Here is a 19,723-nt window from a genome sequence, read left to right as displayed (position 1 = left end):
TGTGCTCTTTTTACATACAGTTATATAGTTAATCAGGTTGAAAAAAGACATCCATCCAGTTCAGCCATAAAAAACACACAAATCGAAAACCTCCATATACACAATCCTATATCCACAGTTGATCCAGAAGGCAAAAAATCCCAGCAAAGCATGATCAAATTTGCTACAGCTGGGGAAAAAATTCCTTCCTGATCCCCTGGATTAACTTTACTTATAAATATTAGTATCTAGTTGTATTATGTACATTTTAGAAAGAATCCAGGCCTTTCTAAAAGCATCTACTGAGCTGGACAGAACCACCTCTTCAGAGAGTCTATTCCACATTTTCACAGCTCTTATTGCGAAGAAGTCTTTCGATATTTGGAGGTTAAATATCTTTTCCTCCAAACGTAAGAGTGCCCCCTTGTCCTCTGTGATGACTTTAAAGTGAATAACTCAACACCAAGTTCACTATATGGACCACTTATGTATTTGTACATGTTGATCATATCACGCCTTAATCTCCTCCAAGAGAGAATAAATTCAGTTCCTCATAGCTGAGCTCCTCCATGCCTCTTATCAGTTTGGTTGCCCTTCTCTGCACTTTCTCCAGTTCCCCGATATCCTTTTTGAGAACTGGTGCCCAAAACTGAACTGCATATTCCAGATGAGGTCTTACTAATGACTTGTACAGGGGAAACATGATATCTCTCTCTCTGGAGTTCATACTAAAAGTGATTGTAAAGCTTTGTGTTTTATTTTTTTTAAATAACAAACATATCATACTTACCTCCACTGTGCAGCTCATTTTGCACAGAGTGGCCCCGATCCTCCTCTTCTGGGGTCTCTCTGTGGCGCTTGCAGCTACTTCTCACATCAGATAACCCAATAGGAGAAGTGCTTTCCGAGGGGTTACCTTGCGGACGCACTCCCGAGTCCCCCGCGTCATTCAATTTGATTGACAGCAGCAGGCGCCAATGGCTGCGCTGCTATGACTCTATCCAATCAAGAGCCGGGACCCTGTGCAGAAAGGGAGAGTGTGTCTCCGTCCAGGGGATGAAGGAGCTCAGGTAAGTAAAACGGGGGGCTGGGGGGTCGGTCACTGGCAGAAGTTTTTTCACCTTAATGCATAGGATGCATTAAGGTGAAAAAACATGAAGGTTTACAACCCCTTCAATACAAGAAAGGACTCACTTTGGAAACCGCAGCTTGGCATTGCATGCTATTATTGAGCTTATGATCTACCAAAACCCCCAGGTATATCTCCACTATGGATGGATTCCCCCAGTGATACTCCTCCTAGTATGTATGATGCATGCATATTCTTAGCCCCCAAGTGCATAACTTTACATTTATCAACATTAAACCTCATTTGCCACAAATGTGACCTTGGAATCTCACAAACAAGCCCTTCTGGCTTTGTTACACACTCTTTTTAAGCTTAAGTGTTGGATGTGTGGCCCAAGGAACTCATGAAGAAGAACTTGTTTTGTTTCCTACCAATGCATACCCAGTCTGCCCCCTCATGCAGCTCAGTGACCTGAACATGCATGGGTAGGCATTGAAGCCATGTGCTCATTCATTATTTCTTGGGCCACACACCCAACGCTTGGTACATCATGCCATCAGCAGGACTTAGAGGAGAGAGTAAAGGAATAAGCAGCTTGAAAAGAGTGAAAGAGAACGTTAGTAAAAAGTGTAAGAGAGCATACTGCGCATGCCTGGCACAGCACAAAGCTGAGTGCTTGTTTGCAAATTTTTGGAGTAGTGCACATAGGGGGAATCAAGGGAATTTCTTTCCTACAACCCGTGGTTGGAGGAAAGAAATTTGCTCCCTGTATGTATATTGTAACTCTTTATCTTGTAACTCTTCTGCCTAATCCTCACTAATCTTCCCACTCTACTAATTTGGAAACAAGCTAACATTTCTCAACTTGTCCTTTATTTACTATGTCAGTTACCGTACCTTATTATACTTAAAGCATAACTCCACTTTTGTTGAGTAAAAAACATTCTCTTCTGGGTGATCTATATACATTGCAGGGCTTTCACCAAACGTTGATGTTATTCTGAAGACATCCCTGTGTGTTTGTCTGTGTCCATGTGGGAAAGTCAATCTAATGGAAGTGGCTTCTTAATTATCAATCAGCTGCTTGAGAGTATCTCACCAAAAATTGCATTTAAATTGTAAGGGATGCCTGAAATCTAACTTGTATCTTAGTGCAGACTTCTGGGAAAATCAGTGAGCCAATCAGACAAGCAGGAAATGACATATCTGGGAGGTGTACTGTCCACATTCGGTGTACAGAACACCTCCAGGTAGCCATATTGCATTGCATTTTACAGAAAATTACAGCCCTGCAGATTGAAAAAGAAAGGTCAGTTTTAATAACATTCAAACACAATATGACTTGTGTCGCAATTGTATACGCTATATTATCTTTTCTTTATTTGCTATTTAGATCTTTACTTCTGTCATTTTCTGGAAACATTTATGGCCTAACATTATCTATTGCCCAGTGCAGTCTGTGCCAAAATGATATATAACGCACTTATAAATATTTGGAATGACCCTTAAATTTTACAGCTACATGTAATTTCCTTGAATTATGTTTTCCATAAATTTGAATTATATCCTAAAATAAAGTCTCTGTTTCAAAGCCAGAATGACTGTTGGCATTTTATATATTGTTTTGCGTTGTCCTGTCTATGTATATTTGTGTTATCATTGAAAATGATCCCAGATGGGCATTGCAAAGCTGAAAATGTATGAATAAAAGTGACACACAGTATAATACATCATTCCACAGTGTTCTGGTATAGCAGTAGATGCCGATTACAAGGTATTGGGGGCCCCTGATAGCTTGAAAGGGCCACATATAATATTTATTTTATGTAATATTACAAAATACAGTAATAGATTGAAGACTTACTAGAGGAAATGGTCAGAGACTGTTCTACAGGAGTGGTTGGAGCCTGAAGGATTGCTGTAGGAGACAGTCAGAGACCAATGCCGCGTACACACGATCGGAATTTCGGTCGCAAAAAGCTCTGATGGTTTGGTTTTCCTGACGGAATTCCAAAGGGATTTCGCTCAAGCTGTCTTACATACACATGGTCACACCAAATTCCGACCATCAAGAACGCAGTGACGTACAACCCGTACGACAGGACTAGAAAAAGGAAGTTCAATAGCCAGTAGCCAATAGACATGTGCACACTGAAATATTTTGTTTCGGAAATTCGTTTTTGTCCGAAAAAGAAATGTATTTAGTTACTCCCAAAATTTGTTTTTATTTATTTTGTTTCGTTAAAAAATGCATTTGTTCAAAAATCCAAAATAATTATGGTCGAATCTGTGATTGAAGGCTTATGGTGTCTGTCGAATGTTCTTATGCCGCGTACACACGGCCGGAATTTCAGATGACGGACGGAATTTCAGATGGAAACAGACCGACCGTGTGTCTGCCCATCAGTCTTTTTCTGTCTGCGTTTCCGATGGTCTTTAGATTGAGAGCCTGTTCTTAATTTATCAGACGGAAAACCTTTCTATCAGATTTTTAGATTGCGTGTATGCAATTCCGACATGCAAAATTCAGACGCATGCTCAGAAATGATTCAACACATGCTCAGAAGCATTAAACTTCCCTTTTATAGTGTCGTTGAACATGTTGTATGTCGCGGTGTTATTGACTGTCAGAATTTGGTGTGACCGCGTGTAGGCAAGACAGTTTGAGCGAAATTCCATCAGAATTCCGATGGGAAAACCATCAGAGCTTTTTCCAAAGCGAATTCCAATCGTGTGTACGCGGCCTAAGAAGATTCAATGAAGCAGCTAAACTGTACGACTTTGCAATCGTACATTTCCGGTCTAATGTTCCACCTACAAGCTATAGTAAAATTTGAATGTTGTATGACACTAGTAATAAGTATATTTATTAATTATTATTACTAGTCAACCAACATTAGAATTCTTCTATAGCCTATGGGCGGAGCATTTGACCATAAATGTCCACTCGTGGCGACTGCTTCGTCGAATCTTCATGTCGAATCTTTTCTCTCTATGTTGAATAATCTTGGACTAATAGAGTTAGGTTAGGCACATTCAACCTTTTTTGCTATTGTCTCTATAATGTCGAATCTTTTCTCTCTATGTCAAATCTTTTCTCTCTATGTAGAATAATCTTGGACTAATAGAGCTAAGGTTAGGCACATTCGACCACAGTTTCGATGGACACAGATCGCTATTGTCAGCGTCATGTCGAATCTCCTATCTATATCAAACTGTTGTCACAACGAAAACGAAATTAAAGCATTTGTTTATGTTGGATCTTTCGGTTTTCGGATTCTGCACGTTCGTTATCGTTTGTTAAAACGATAATGAAAATACCCGAAATTCGGATCAAAATGCATTTGGACGAAAACAAATGCACATGTCTAGAGCCAATAGCTTCCGTCTCGTAGTTGAATCTGAGCACGCATGAGTTTTTTGCACGTCGGAATTGAATACACATGAACGATTTTTCGGATAGGAAGTTAGTTAGTTAGGTTAGGATTTTGGGGTTGCTGTGTATTATTTGCATTCTTGCTTGTTCACGGTTTGCTGTGTTTGGTTTGCACGTGTGTCTTTATCCTTAATAAATATATATATTTTCACTTACCTTTTGAGCCTGATTCCTTTAGTGCAGTCCATTGATCTGTTTACTCTGTGCTGGATGCCTGTGTTAGGCATCCCTCCCATGACAAAGGGGTTGTAAAGGTTTGTTTTTTATTTTCCAAATAGGTTCCTTTAAGCTAGTGCATTGTTGGTTTACTTACCTTTTCCTTCGATTTCCCTTCTAAATGTTTTCTTTCCTTGTTTTCTCACTTCCTTTTCTTCCTCAGTAAGCTGTTCTAGCTGACTAAACACCGCTCGGATGATAGTGTGAAGTTTACTGAGGAGAAACAGTGAGAAATTCAGACAAAGAAAAAAACATTTAGGGAGGGAAAGGGAAGGGAAATCGAAGAAAAAAGGTAAGTGAACCAATAATACACTAACTTAAAAGAACCTATTTAGAAAATAAAAAACAAAGCTTTACAACCCCTTTAATGGCATCCCAGACTTAGTCTGTAGGGTTCACTATTGAGTTGGCCCACCCTTTGCAGCTATAACAGCTTTAACTCCTCTGGGAAGGGAGATTTCCAAGCTCAAACTTACCAACCAGCCAGCGACCAACCAAATTGACCTGTCTAATAATGAAGAACAGGGGTTTAGTCTGCACACATTTGCAAATACATGCGTAAGCTACAGCCCCCAAGGTTTAGGAATGTGTCAATGGGAATGTTTGACCATTCTTCCAGAAGCGCATCAGGCACTAAAAGGTCCAAGAAATATCTCCTAAACCTACACGGTTTAGGAGATATTTGTCAAAACACAGGCACCACTGTCTACGGCGCATGCGCCGTAGACAGCGGCGCGCAGGCGCACTGAGCACGCCACTGTCAATGGCGATATGCCGCGTGTGGCGGCTCCCGTGCGCATGCGCGGGAGTGACGTCATCGCGGCTTCGCCGAATGACAGCGCCGGAGCAGCGAGACCCACCAAGAAGATGGAGGCTCCGTACACAAGGGGACAGCGGTGACTTCGCTGGCTCCTGTGTCAGGTAAGTGACACATAATGGACTACTATGCTTTACCTTTGCAGGGAATTAAAGAGGAAGTAAACCCATCAGGGTTTACTTCCTCTTTAACCAAGGAACATCTGTCATGTCATGAGAACCAATAACACCTTGCTCATTGACTGAACTCCTTGGCTGAAACTAGGACATTGCAAGCATTCTTCCTTTCCAACCCTTTTTATTTCTTTGTTGCTATTGTCTCTTTATTGCTTTATAACACTCTTTTCCTCTTTCTCTTTTTTTTGCATTTTCATTATTAAACTGTATTTTGAAAAGTGTTAACCTTGTCTCTAAATGCGCTATACAAACTAAAAAGAATCCTTGTCTCTTAAGCCCCATACACACTATCAGATTTTCTGCAGAGTTACCAAAACCATATAATATGAGGTCAAATCTTAGGAGATTCAATGTGTATGTAATCAGGCAGGCCCTTGCACTACATGGTTTTGGTAACTCTGAAGACAAAAGTCAGCAGAAAATCTGATAGTTTGTATGGGGCTTTTGGCCAACAAAACCGTGGACTTTTGTCCGAAGGGCGTTGGCCCAAACTTGTCTTGCACACAAACAGCAAGGAATTGTTGGCCAACAAATACGAACGTAGTGACGTACTACGTTGTTTTTCAGCTCTTTAGTGCCAACCTTTGGACTCCTGCTAATTTCGTGTTAGTAGAAGTTTGGTGAGTGCTGATTTGTGCTTTTCATTTTGCACTTTTCAGTTTGTTTCTGAATACCCGTTCGTCAACCAGCCATGTTGTGGAATTGGAGGAGATAACGTGTTATTTATTATTGGCTTTGGAGTTATTGCTTTGACATTATTTTTTTGATTGAATAATTATTTGATTTGGTATATTTTCTATATTTTTGGATGCATAGAATGCACTTTTTGGTTAAGTTCTTTTGGCAGATAGCTTGTCTAAATTGATTTGTTTTCTTTTTTTAATGTACAATAAAAAAATTGCGGAGAATAATACTTGGCTATGTGTTTTACTTCAAATAACAGTTTGGGAGTAGGCAGTTACATTTAAAAAAATACAATGTAAAATTGACAAGGACTACGGGATAATGGTGTTGTAGTAACTTTCCTCAAATAAAAATAAATAAAAAAAATGCATAATATTATATTATTTTTGATATCACTAGAAAAAAAAACCTTTGAAAATTAGTTTTCAATAACTCCATCAGTATCACCAGCAAAGCAGCTTCATTATTATCCCATTACAGAAGAAGAGAATTGTGCGCTGTATTTCGAGATCTCAGAATTTGACACGTCACAAATGTTAATTCTCCATTATGAACGCTAGTTTACAAGACCAACCGCTTCCGTCTTGTCCTTGCTTCCGAGCATGCGTGTTTGTACTTTGGATATTTGTCTAACAGACTTGTGTACACAGAATAGGAAGATCAAACAACAGAGATTTGACGGCGGAAAAATTTAAAACCTGCCATCTAACATTTGTCCGCGGAAAATCCAACAACAATTGTCCGACGGAGCATATACACGGTCGGATTTTCCACCAACAGCCTGTCATCACACATTTCCCGTCGGAAAATCCGATCGTGTGTACATGGCCGTATTTGTGCAGCGGCCTTACAAGAGCACTTTTCTTTGTAAAAAATACACTTTTTTGAATTAAAAAATAAGACAACAGTAAAGTTAGCCCAATTTTTTTTATATTGTAAAAGATAATGTTACTCCGAGTAAATTGGTACCCAACATGTCACGCTTCAAAAATGCGCCCACTGGAATGGCGACAAACTTTTAGACCCCTTTCACACTGGGATGCTTTGCAGGCTCTACAGCGCTAAAAATAGCGCCGGCAAAGTTCCCTGAAACAGCCGCTGCTGTTTCTCCAATGTGAAAGCCCCAAGAGCTTTCACACTGGAGCGGTGCACTGGTAGGACGCTCAAAAATGTCCTGCTAGCAGCATCTTTGGAGTGGTGAAGGAGCGGTGTATACACCACTCCTTCACCGCTCCTGCCCATTGAAATCAATCGGGCAGCGCGGCTATACCACTGGCATATCGCTGCTGTAGCAGCGCTTTGTGGTGTTTTTTAACCCTTTCTTGGACTGCCAGCAGGGGTTAAAACCGCTCTGCTAGCGGCCATATAGCGCCACTAAAACGATGGTAAAGCGGCGCTAAAAATATCACCGCTTTACCGTCAATGCCACCCCCCACCCCAGTATGAAAGGGGCCTTTCCCTTAAAATTCTCCATAGGCGACCTTTAAAAAAATTCTACAGGTTGCATGTTTTGAGTTACAGAGGCGTTGTAGGGCTAGAATTATTGTTCTCGCTCTAATTATTGCGGCAATACGTCACATGTGTGGTTTGAGCACCGTTTTCATATGCGGGCCTTGGTCACATATGCGTTCACTTCTGCACACGAGTTCAGCGGAACGGGGCACGTTTAAAATGTTTTTATTTTTTTTCTTATTTATTTTACCTTTTTATTTTTACACTGTTCTTTAACAAAAAAAATTGTGTCACTTTTATTCCTATTACAAGGAATGTAAACATATAGTCGGGTCTATAAAGAGGGCAGTTGCCAATAGCTTTCGTCTCATAATTTATTCTGAACATGCGTGTCCGTCTGAATTTTCTACACACGATCAGAATTTAAACATTCCTTTAAATATCATGCCTGGGGGGTGTCTATAGTATGCCTGTGAAGTGGCAAGTGTTTCCCATGTTTAGAACAGTCCCTGTACAAAATGACATTTCTAACGGAAAAAAAGTCATTTAAAACTTCTTGTGGTTTTAATGTAATGTCTGGTTCTGGCAATATGGATGAAAATCATTGAGAAAAATGGCATGGGTAGCACCCCCTGCCCATTACCAGCCCCTTTGGGTCTTGTACGGATATTAATGGGAATTCCGTACCCAAATAAAAAAAAAGGAAAGGCGTAGTGTCCCCAGGCCCTATATACTCAGAACAGCAGTATACAGGCGGTGCGAAACAGGCGGAACAGGCCTAACAGGCGGAACGGTTACCACTCCTGTATAATTTTTTTGCCGTCCATCTTTTTTCATCTCACTTCCCATTGTCTCCTTCCGTTTGCAAGTAGGAGACATTTGTAAGTTGGATGTTTGAAAGTAGGGGCCTGCCCTATATGCTCTGGAGAAATTTGGGCCTAAGGTGTTAGCGTTGCCACAACACTGTAAGCCCTCAAAGTAACTCTTGGTGGGCACTGGAAAGCCCTGGTGTGAACTATTATATCAAGAATTGTAATTACATGCCATTGTTGAACAGTGGTAGAAAAATTGGGCCTTTGGTGGTGGTGCTGGTGCCACAACACTGTAAGTTCTCACAGTTACTCTCGGTGGGTGCTGGAATGGGCCCTGCTGTGAAATATTATATCAAGAATTGTAATTACATGCACATGTTAAACAGGGGCTGAAAAATTGGGCCTTAGGCACTGGTGTCACAACACTGCAATACCTCACAGAAACTCTAGTTGGAGAGAAGGAATGAGCCCTGCTGCAAAGTATTGCATCAAAAATTGTAATTACATGCCCCTGTTAAACAGGGGCTGAAATATTGGGCCTTAGCCACTGGTGGCGGCGCCCAGAACCGAAATGTTCTTCCAAGCTATAAGCAGGATCATTGAGGAGGAAGAGGATAGTCAGTCAGCATAACAAGATAGTCACTCAGCATCAGCATAGGCAGTCTTGAAGGGATGTGACATTTAAAAAAAAAATTATTTGGTTACATCAGCTTCAGGTGCTTGGTAGCTGGTGGTGATCCAAGACTGATTCATCTTTATGAAGGTCAGTCGATCAACTGAGTCGGTATACAGGAGCACCCTGTGATCGGTTACAAAGCCTCCAGCAGCACTGAATGTGTGTTCCAAAAGAAAGCTGGATGCAGGACAGGCCAGTAGCTCAATTGCATACTGTGCAAGCTCTGGCCAGTGATCCATCCTTGAGACCCAGTATCACAGAGGATTTTTGATGGGAAAGGTGTCCAAGTCTGACCTTGCCCCTAGGTATTCCTGCACCAAGTAAATCAGACGCTGGCGATGGGTGCTGGAACTGATCATACCTTGGGGCTGTGGACTAAAAAATTGTCTGAACGCATCGGTCAGAAGGCCACCCTCTCCACCGCTCTTTCTGTGACTGACCGAAGCCTTAGCAACATGTTGTAACCTTCCAGTCTCTGGGAACGCGTTGCACAGACCTTTCTGCAAGGCCTCCCGGAGATGTCTCAACCTCTGCTCCTTTGATGATGGCAAGATAAGGTCCGCAACCTTACCCTTGTACCGTGGATCAAGGAGAGTTGCAAGCCAGTAATGATCCCTTTCCTTGATCCGAAGAATACAAGGATCCTTCCGCGGGCCTTGCAGGATCAGGGAGGTCATGCAGCGTAGGTTAGCTGAGGCATTTGGTCCGGAGTCCTCTGGGTCACTAAGGATGACATGATCTGCAGCCACCTCCTCCCAGCCACGTACAAGTCCACGGGTTTCTTGGGACTGTAAATCATCCCTAAAAGACTGCTGCTGATGCTGAGTGCCAGGTTCCACCTCCATGCTGACACAATCCTCCTCCTCGTCCTCTTTCTGTGTGATCGGCGGGACAGCACGAACACTGTCTGGATAAAGGGGGCCTTGAGAGGCAAGGAAGTCCTCCTTTTCCTGCCTCTGTTCTGCCTCAAGTGCCCTGTTCATTATTCCACGCAGCGCGTGCTCCAACAGGTGGACAAGAGCTACTGTGTCACTGATGCATGCACTGTCACTGCTCACTATCCTCGTGGCCTCCTCAAATGGTGACAGGGCAGTGCATGCATCCCTGATCATGGCCCACTGGCGTGGGGGAAAAAAACGAGCTCCCCTGACCCCATCCTGTTGCCGTGGTTGCACAGGTAATCATTTATGGCTCTCTGCTGCGTTTTCAGCTGCTGCAGCATGGCCAACGTTGAGTTCCACCTGGTGGGCATGTCACAGATTAGGCGGTTCTTGGGCAGGTTCAATTCCTTTTGGAGCTCAGCCAGCCGAGCACTGGCATTATATGACCGGCGGAAATGCATGCAGACTTTCCTGGCCTGCTTCAGGACATCCTGTAAGCCCGGGTACCTGCCCAAGAACAGCTGCACCACCAAGTTAAGGATGTGAGCCACACAGGGCACATGGGTCAGTTGTCCCTGTCATAGGGCAGAGAGGAGGTTGGTGCCATTGTCGCAAACCACCATTCCTGGCTTAAGCTGGCGTGGCGTCAACCACCTCTCAGCCTGCCCCTGCAGAGCTGACAAAATATCTGTCCCAGTGTGGCTCCTGTCCCCCAAACACACCAGCACAAGCACGGCATGGCATCTTTTTGCCTGCGTATTGCGTAGCCCCTTGAATGCCTATGGAGCACCTCTGGTTCCGAGGACAAAGCACAGGAAGAGGCCAAGGAGGGGGTGGAGGAGAGAGGTGTGTCACAACCAGTAGTAGGATTTTGGAGGCGTGGTGGCGGAATAACCTCCAACACTACTGCACCTTGTTCTGCATCCTTACCAGGTGCCAGAAGAGTGACCCAATGGGCCGTGAAAGATAGGTAACGTCCCTGTCCATGCCTGCTGGACCATGAGTCAGCGGTAATATGCACCTTACCGCTGACTGCCCTGTCCAGCGAGGCAAGGACATTGCCTTCCACATGCCGGTAGAGAGCCGGAATCGCCTTCTGTGAGAAAAAGGAATTTGGGAACCTGCCACTGAGGAACCGCACATTGCACAAACTCACGGAAGGTGCCGAGTCTACCAACTGAAAAGGCAGCAGTGTGAAGTGTTAGCAATTTAGCCAAGCTAGCATTCAAACGCTGGCCATGTGGGTGGCTGGGAGTGAACTTCTTTTGACGGTCCAGTAGCTATGGCAGGGAAATTTGCTTGGTACTGCTAGCAGAGTGCCTGCAAGTACTTGGCTGTGACACACCTAATTCTACATCTGGTGATACAGGCAGCAAGTCTGTTATTTTTCAAAAGAACAAGTTCTCCAGCAGAATGTATCAGTTACAGAGATGAGACAAACCATTTAACACTAGCATGGTTAACTTTAATTTATGTAAAACCTTTATCCCAAAAGTAAAAACTGTATTCGCTGGAGTTTGGCTTCAATTTGTCTAGTGTATTTAAATCTGCTAGTACATCTACCACCCCCTCAAAACTAGACTAACAATGCCAGTTTACTTGGATGAGATAAACTACTTATAAAGTGTGAGCTGGAGTTTGGCCTAAATTTGTTAGTGTATGTAAATCTGCTAATACATTTAGCACTACCCTCCCCCACAGCCTGACCATGCTGGAGTCTGCTGTGCCTCCTGTGTCATTCATCTAGAGTTGTGTGTCACTAATACCTAAGGTGTGCTACTGGTAGGATCAACAGAAGAAAACAGAGGGAAAAAGCTTTAAAAAGAAAATGGATGAAGTTGCAACGTCTAATTATTGGTAAGTTGCATCGTAATACATTTTTTGTTTTGGCTTTTATACCGCTTTAAGGATTTAACTTGGGTGCCCTATTATGTTTTTTTATTCCTCTTTTTGTTCAGTACACCTAAAAACTGCACAACTAAAATTGCCACAAGTAAAAAAAAAAAAAAAAAAAAAATCAATAGACCAGCAAATGGAAATTATGTAACCATGCACTATTAATGTGAGGAAATTCTTATAACCGACAGTCCACTTAACAAAAATCTATTCTGTGCTCATTACAAGTTTCAGCTTTCATTTTCTCAGGTCCACATAAACCTTAATGAATCTCTGAAGGTCTTACTACAAGTCAACAGCCAGAAAGAAAGCAAAGAGTTCCATTAAGAAAATGGGAAAGAGAAGTACATAAATTTTCGTTGTCAATAAAGTTATTATAATTATAAACGGTAAGGATACTATTGACCTTCCTATTACACTGTAAGGACAATTACAAAAAAATTACTTACCTAAGTTAGATTTTCAAGAGCAGAAAATACCTGTGTTAATACGCTGTGTATCCTTGCTAAATACACCATTAAAATATGTCCGTAGGAACGGTTTTCTATGCCAAGAGAATTTGTAGTTCTGTGTGTAGCGGATGACATTTGGGATCAAATGTCACACGCATGTAAATTTAGTTTTTGGCCTTAGAACAGTAAAGGCTCTGAGGGTTAATTGCAGTGGCGGCTGGTGAAGTTTTTGGATGGGGGGGCGCCAGACCCCGCCCATCATGACCACGCCCATCATTTTGGCCCATCCCACTTCTCATAAACCACGCCCCTTATGTAATCTGAAAAAAAAATTGCCGTGGGTTCCCCCCTCTGGGAGCATACCAGGCCCTTAGGTCTGGTATGGATTCCAAGGGGAACCCCCTACGCCGAAAAAATGGCGTGGGGGTCCCCCCCAGGCCCTTATCCGAGCACGCTACCCGGCCGGCCAGGAAAGGGGGTGGGGACGAGCGGGCACCCCCCCCCTCCTGAGCCGTACCAGGCCGCGTGCCCTCAACATGGGGGGGGTGCCTTGGGGGAGGGGGGCGGGCGGCGAGGAAGAAAGCCGGGCTCCTCCGCTAGCAAAAGAGCTACAAGAAGATAGCGGAGGAGTCCGGCGAGAAGACCCCCGAAGACGGAAGACCCCCGGAGCTGTGCAATAAAATATTTTAACCCTGTGTTGTGTTTTTTTTGTACTTTTTTTCACAGGTGAATGGGTAGGGGTACATTGTACCCCATACTCATTCACATAGGGTGGGGGGCCAGTATCCGGGGCCCCCTTATTAAAGGGGGCTCCCGGATTCCGATAAGCCCCCCGCCCGCAGACCCCGACAACCAACGGCCAGGGTTGTCGGGAAGAGGCCCTTGTCCTCATCAACATGGGGACAAGGTGCTTTGGGGTGGGGGGGCCGCCCGCCCCCCCTCCCCCAAGGCACCCCCCCATGTTGAGGGCACGCGGCCTGGTACGGCTCAGGAGGGGGGGGCCGCCCGCTCGTCCCCACCCCCTTTCCTGGCCGGCCGGGTAGCGTGCTCGGATAAGGGTCTGGTGTGGATCTGGGGGGGACCCCCACGCCGTTTTCTCTGAGTAGGGGGTTCCCCTTGGAATCCATACCAGACCTAAGGGCCTGGTATGCTCTCGGAGGGGGAACCTACGTAAAAAAAAAAATCTGAATTTTGGCGTGGAGTTCCCCCTTCAGAGCTCATTCTCTGATTGGCCACGGCAAAAGTCGCCTGGCCTGGGGAAACCTTTCTGGCTGTGAAAGCTTTTTTTCCATTCATTCAGCTAAATGCATGAACATTCTCAACAAAGTAGAAACTAGAAAGCCTTTATGCGGTGACTCACCTCCTGCCTCACTGTCTTGCAGCTCCGCTCGGGCTGAGGAACGGAGCTGCCGACGTCACTTCCGGGTTTCGTGAAGCAGCCGAAAGCCGGAAGTGACCTGCCTGTCTAAGATTGACAATGCTCCCGCCCGTAGAATCACAGTGATTTTACGGGCGGAAGCTAGTCGGCGTTCTGCAGTGCGTCGCAAGGTGGTTTTTAACCCGCAAATGAAGCGCCATGGATGCAATCTTGTGATTGCATCGACGTGGCGCTTCTCATAGTGCACTGTGCCTGGCGCCACAGTACACTATGTTAAATTGTTAAATGACATTTTTTTTTTTAAATGTCTTAAAGGGCCCGTTTTTTTTTTTTTACTTTTTTTTTTACACCTAGGGGGAGGGGGGGCGGCGCCCGGGCGCCCCCTATGGGCGCGCCGCCACTGGTTAATTGTGTAGGTAGGCCTTAACACCAGTCTGGCCAGGCTGTGTTTGGAAGTTCTGCCTGGTCATGTGAAAGGTGAGGTGCACATGACAGGCTAGACCCAGGTCTGGTTGGATGTTTGGGTATGGCCTTCTTGGAGCCAATCAGTGGGAGTGCTGGGGCCCGCTGAGGAGTCTGGGAAGGGGTACTTAAAGGGGTGTGGGTCACGTGTTCGGGGGGTTCCCGGAGTTGTTCGTGGTCTAGTCTGGTTCCATACCCCGCAACATGTTCCTGTCAGTGGCCCCTGATAGACCTGCTTGGTCTGGGGTAGGGATCCGTCTGTTCCCGAGTCTCGAAACCGGCTGGTCTGAGGTGCTGTAACTGAGGGAGAATTCAAAGTGTCCGGGTGTGCTCTCGGCTTGGAGGGACACCGCAGCTCGTGGAAGAGACCGGGGGAGGACTCTTCGGAGGAGGGCCGGCAAGTGGCATCCTGAGAAGTGCCTGGTTACTGAGTTGAGAAGGACAATTCACACTTTTCCAGTACCATTGAGGAGACGGGAAACGATCCAGGTACAGAGGAAAAAGGTTCCTGTTCACCCTTAGTTGATTGTTCAAGTTTGAGTCAACGTGCTGACTGCCATGATCTCTGGCTCTAGAGATCTGTTCAGCCTTGAAGTGCCCAGCTGCGTGTGGCTGCTCTCTGGGTCTCTTTGCTAGACCTGCAGTTCAAGGTGCTTGAGTTCTTCACCCGTGCCCTCTGTTCCCTGAGAGGCTGTGTTAATTGAAAGTTCTACTGCAAAATAAAACCTTTTTAAAAGGACTTCATCTGTGTCAGTGTACAAGTCGTTGGGTATCAACCCTGGGAACCCCTAGAAGTGGAAGAGCAGGCCACGAGAAGGTAACCGGTAAGCAAATTAAGTCAAGGCCGCCCTGCAACGGGTTATGGCCGCTACATGTGCAACCGATTTGGGTCTGGTTTCCAACACAGCCAAGACCTCTACCTCTACTGGAACAGTTTGGACCTCTACTGAAAAAGAAACAGCATGGCTTGGTCAAGATCACTCCCCCACCCTAAGGTTATCACTCTACATCTCTCCTCCTGTCAGCATGTCCCTTGTCCTTCATTCACTGGATGTTCCCCTGCCTGAATTGTGAGGGAGCTTGGGGAAAGTCAATTTAACCAACTTGTGGGGCCTTCTATTAAGTGAACCTGATACTTTGCCTAGTATGTGCCAGCACAGGCTGTTTCTGAACCTCTACCACACAAGCAATAGCATGGCTTGGTTAAGAACACTGCCCCACCCTAAGGCCATCACTCTACCTCTCTCCTACTGTCAGCATGGTCCCTGTCTTGCATTCAATGCATGTTAACCTGCCTGGTTGGTGGGGGAGATTGGGGAAGGTAAATTCAACCTACTTGTGGTGCCTCCTACAAAGGCAACCTGTTACTTTGACTAGTATGTGCCAGCACAGCCAGGTCCTGGACCCTTACTGAACAAGCAACAGCATGGCTTGGTCAAGAACCCTCTTCCACCCTAAGGCCATCACTCTACCTCTCTCCTACTGCCAGCATGTCCCCCGCCCTGCATTCAATGTTCTCCTGCCTGGTTGGTGGAAAAGCTTATGGAAGGTAAATTCAATCTACTTGCGGTGCCTTCTACAAAGTAAATCTGATACTTTGCCTAATATGTGCCAGCACGGCAAGGTTCTGGACCTCTACTGCACAAGCAACAACATGACTGTGAACACCCCCCACCCTAAGGCCACCACTCTGCCTCTCTCCCCCTCTTAGCATGTTCCTCTTCATGGTTGACAAGCGGGCTTGGGAAAGGCAAGTTCAAACTACTTGTGGTGCCTCCTATGAAGTGAACCTGCTACCTTATCAAGTATATGCCAGCACAGCCAGGTCCTGTACGTCTACTGCACAAAAATCATCATGGCTTGGTCAAGATCACTCCCTCACCCCAAGGCCACCCTTCTTCTTCTCTCTTCCTGTCAGCATGTTCCCCGTCCTGCATTCACTGCATGTTCCCCTGCCTGGTTGGTGAGAGAGCTTGGGGAAGGTAAATTTAACAGACGTGTGATGCCTCCTACAAAGTGAACTTCTTCAGGGTTCACCTTGTCTAGTATGTGCCAGCCCGACACAGCCAGATACTGGACCTCTACTTGGCATGGCTTGGTCAAGAACACTCTGCAACTCTAAGGCCATCACTCTACCTCCCTCCTCCTGTTAACATGTTCCCTATCATGCATTCACTGCATATTCCTGATTGGTGTGGGAGGTTGGGGAAGGTAAGGTCTACCTAACTGCAGCACTTCCCAAAACATGAACCTGTTACCTTGCTGTTTGCAGTACAGGTACACCCCAACAGCAGCTGCCAAATTTGAAATTGGCATGGCAGTGCAGGGCTCTGCCCACACAGTCATTCATTCACAGAGAGCTGAGAATGCGGCAGAGATGCGACTTGTACTTCTCAATGGAATACAAGTGTGTTGATCAGTGCACTCATAGTCCATTGACACTTCCTCCAACTCCCTAACTGAAACCCTGTAGGGAGGTACAGGCAGGGAGCTGGAGGAAGAGTTTGCTGAAGTTTGGCACTGCTCATGAAAAAATATGTGTAAAAAAAATAAGGTGAACATAGCCTTTGATATTATTCCTTGCGGTAGGGTTTTACCCAGATTGCAATGGTTAGCTCTTTATTAGCTCTAACAGCGCACTGTTCCATGACTTCATCACTTGTGGTGCAGGGCTATGGACCCTGCATTGGTCTTGACGACATCAAGATCTTAGATCGCTGGAGCATGGGGGAGGAGATACTGCAGGGACTGGTTTAGCAGCATGGAGGAGTGCAGGATTGGGTAATTAAATCTACGTTGACCACTTCAGCCCCGGAAGAATTTACCCCCCTTCCTGACCAGAGCACCTTTTGCGATTCGGCACTGCGTCGCTTTAACTGACAATTGCGTGGTCATGCGACATTGTACCCAAACAAAATTGACGCCTCTGCGGTTTTTATTTTTTGCGCTATAAACAAAAGAAGAGTGCCAATTTCCAAAATCACACAATATTTTGTACTTTTTGCTATAATAAATATCCCGATTTTCTTTTTAAAAAAGCTATTTTTTCTCAGTTTAGGCCGATATATATTCTTCTACATATTTTTGGTAAAAAAAAAAAAAAATCATAGTAAGCGTATATTGATTGGTTTGCGCCAAAGTTATAGCGTCTACAAAATAGGGGATAGATTTATAGCATTTTTATTATTATTATTATTTTTTTACTAGTAATGGTGGCGATTTTTATCATGACTGCGACATTATGGCAGACACATCGGTCAATTTTGACACATTTTTTGGACCATTGGCATTAATACAGCGATCAGTGCTATAAAAATGCATTGATTACTGTAAAAATTTCACTATCAGTGAAGGGGTTAACACTAAGGGGGGAATCAAGGGGTTAATTGTGTTCCCTGGGAGGTGATTCTAACTAAAGGGGGAACAGACTGGCTAGAGGAAGTGACGGATTGTGGTTCCTAGCTTATAGGAACACACGCTCTGTCACTCCTCTGAGAACAGAGCAGGGAAGTGTGTGTTTACACGCACTCGTCCCTGTTATGTGTCTCCTGCACATGATCGCTCGTGGCCGGCGGTCATCGTGACGGTCGGCCACGAGCATCGGCACCCCCCGCACATGCGCCTGCTATCCCAACCCCGCGAGCCGACGTATAGCTACGTCACAGGGATGCCAACCTGCCGCATATACTGCAGCAGCTGGTTGAGTAGCGGTTAACACATCCTCTAGACCTAAACGGGCAATGAACCCTTGTGCTGTGGGCGCAGACCCACCAAAAAGGGTTTTATTAGACCCCATACACACTATTAGATTTTATGCAGAATTTTATCTTCAGATTTACCAAAAACATATAATATGAGGTCAAACCTTAAGAGTTTCAATTTGTATGCAATCAGGCAGGCCCTTGCACTACATGGTTTTGGTAAATCTGAAGCCAAAAATCGGCAGAAGATCTAAGGCTCAATTCACATCTATGCATGTTGCTTTTGAGCATTTTTGCAGTGCTTTTTACCGCGATTTTGCCGCGTTTTGCGTTTTTTTTCTTTTTTTTACACTGTAGGGTCTAGTATGGATATTTAGGGGGACCCCCGCGTCAATTTTTTTAAAAATTTGACACGGGGTTCCCCTTAATATCCATACCAGACCTGAAGGGCCTGGTAATTGAATTTAGGGGAACCCCCACGCTTTTTTTTTTTTATCAATGAATGAATTGTCGGCTAATACAGAGAACACTCATTGAGTGTTCTCTGTATTACGAGAGCCGACAATGGAAAGTGATTTTAAAAGACTTTTTTTCCTTGCAAAATGACACTTTGTGCAGGGACAGTTCTAAGCACGGGAAGCATGCGCCCCTTCACAGGCATACTATAGACACCCCCCAGGTACGACATTTAAAGTAATATTACACTTTTATTGTTTCACTTTAATCATTATTAAAATCACTGCTCCTGAAAAAACTTCAGTTTTTAAAACTTTTTTTTGCATTGATCCATGTCCCCTGGGGCAGAACCCAGGTCCCCAAACACTTTTTAGGACAGCAACTTGCATATTAGCCTTTAAAATTAGCACTTTAGATTGTGAACGTTCGAGTCCCATAGACTTTAATAGGGTTCTAAAGTTCACACAAAGTTTAGGTCTGTTCGCAGGTTCTGGTGCGAACCGAACAGGGGGGTGTTTGGCTCATCCTCAATGTCTACACTATATTACCAAAAGTATTGGAACGCCTGCCTTTACACGCACATGAACTTTAATGGCATCCCAGTCTTGGTCCGTAGGGTTCAATCTTGAGTTGGCCCAACCTTTGCAGCTATAACAGCTTCAACTCTTCTTGGAGGCTGTCCAGAAGGTTTAGGAGTGTTTCCAGGGGCGTAACTATAGGGGGTGCAGCAGTCGCGACCGCAACTGGGCCCTGTGCTGCAGGGGTCCCATGCAGCCCCCTCTACATATGGCTGGAAGCAGCATAGGCAGCTAGGGGTACCAGTGCCCCATGCACACGAGTGGCTGGAGGTGGAGGGTGACTAGCAGAGCTCCATGCTCCACCATCGCACTGGCTGCTCTTTAGTTGTGCATTCCCCGCATGACCTGTGTCCTTGGCTGGATCCTCAGAGTACCCCTCTCCTGCTCCAGGCATTGCCGCTCAGTCCGATGTCTGTTCTCCCCAGCCAGAGCCCCCCCCTCCCCCGAGTCCGGCCCACTCTGCACTGCATACTTCTCCCGGGTAAACAAACTTTAAGAACACAGATGCAGTGCAGCCCTATGAGAGCCCCCCGGAGGACACTGCAGGCTTGTCTGCCAGCCCCCCTCCTCCCCCATCATACACAGATGATGAAAGGTCTTTC

This window comes from Lithobates pipiens, unplaced genomic scaffold, assembly GCF_037356315.1.
Source record: "Lithobates pipiens isolate NorthernLeopardFrog02 unplaced genomic scaffold, aLitPip1_a1.2 Scaffold_19, whole genome shotgun sequence".
Taxonomy (NCBI): Eukaryota; Metazoa; Chordata; class Amphibia; order Anura; family Ranidae; genus Lithobates; species Lithobates pipiens.
This window is presented reverse-complemented; position numbering follows the sequence as displayed.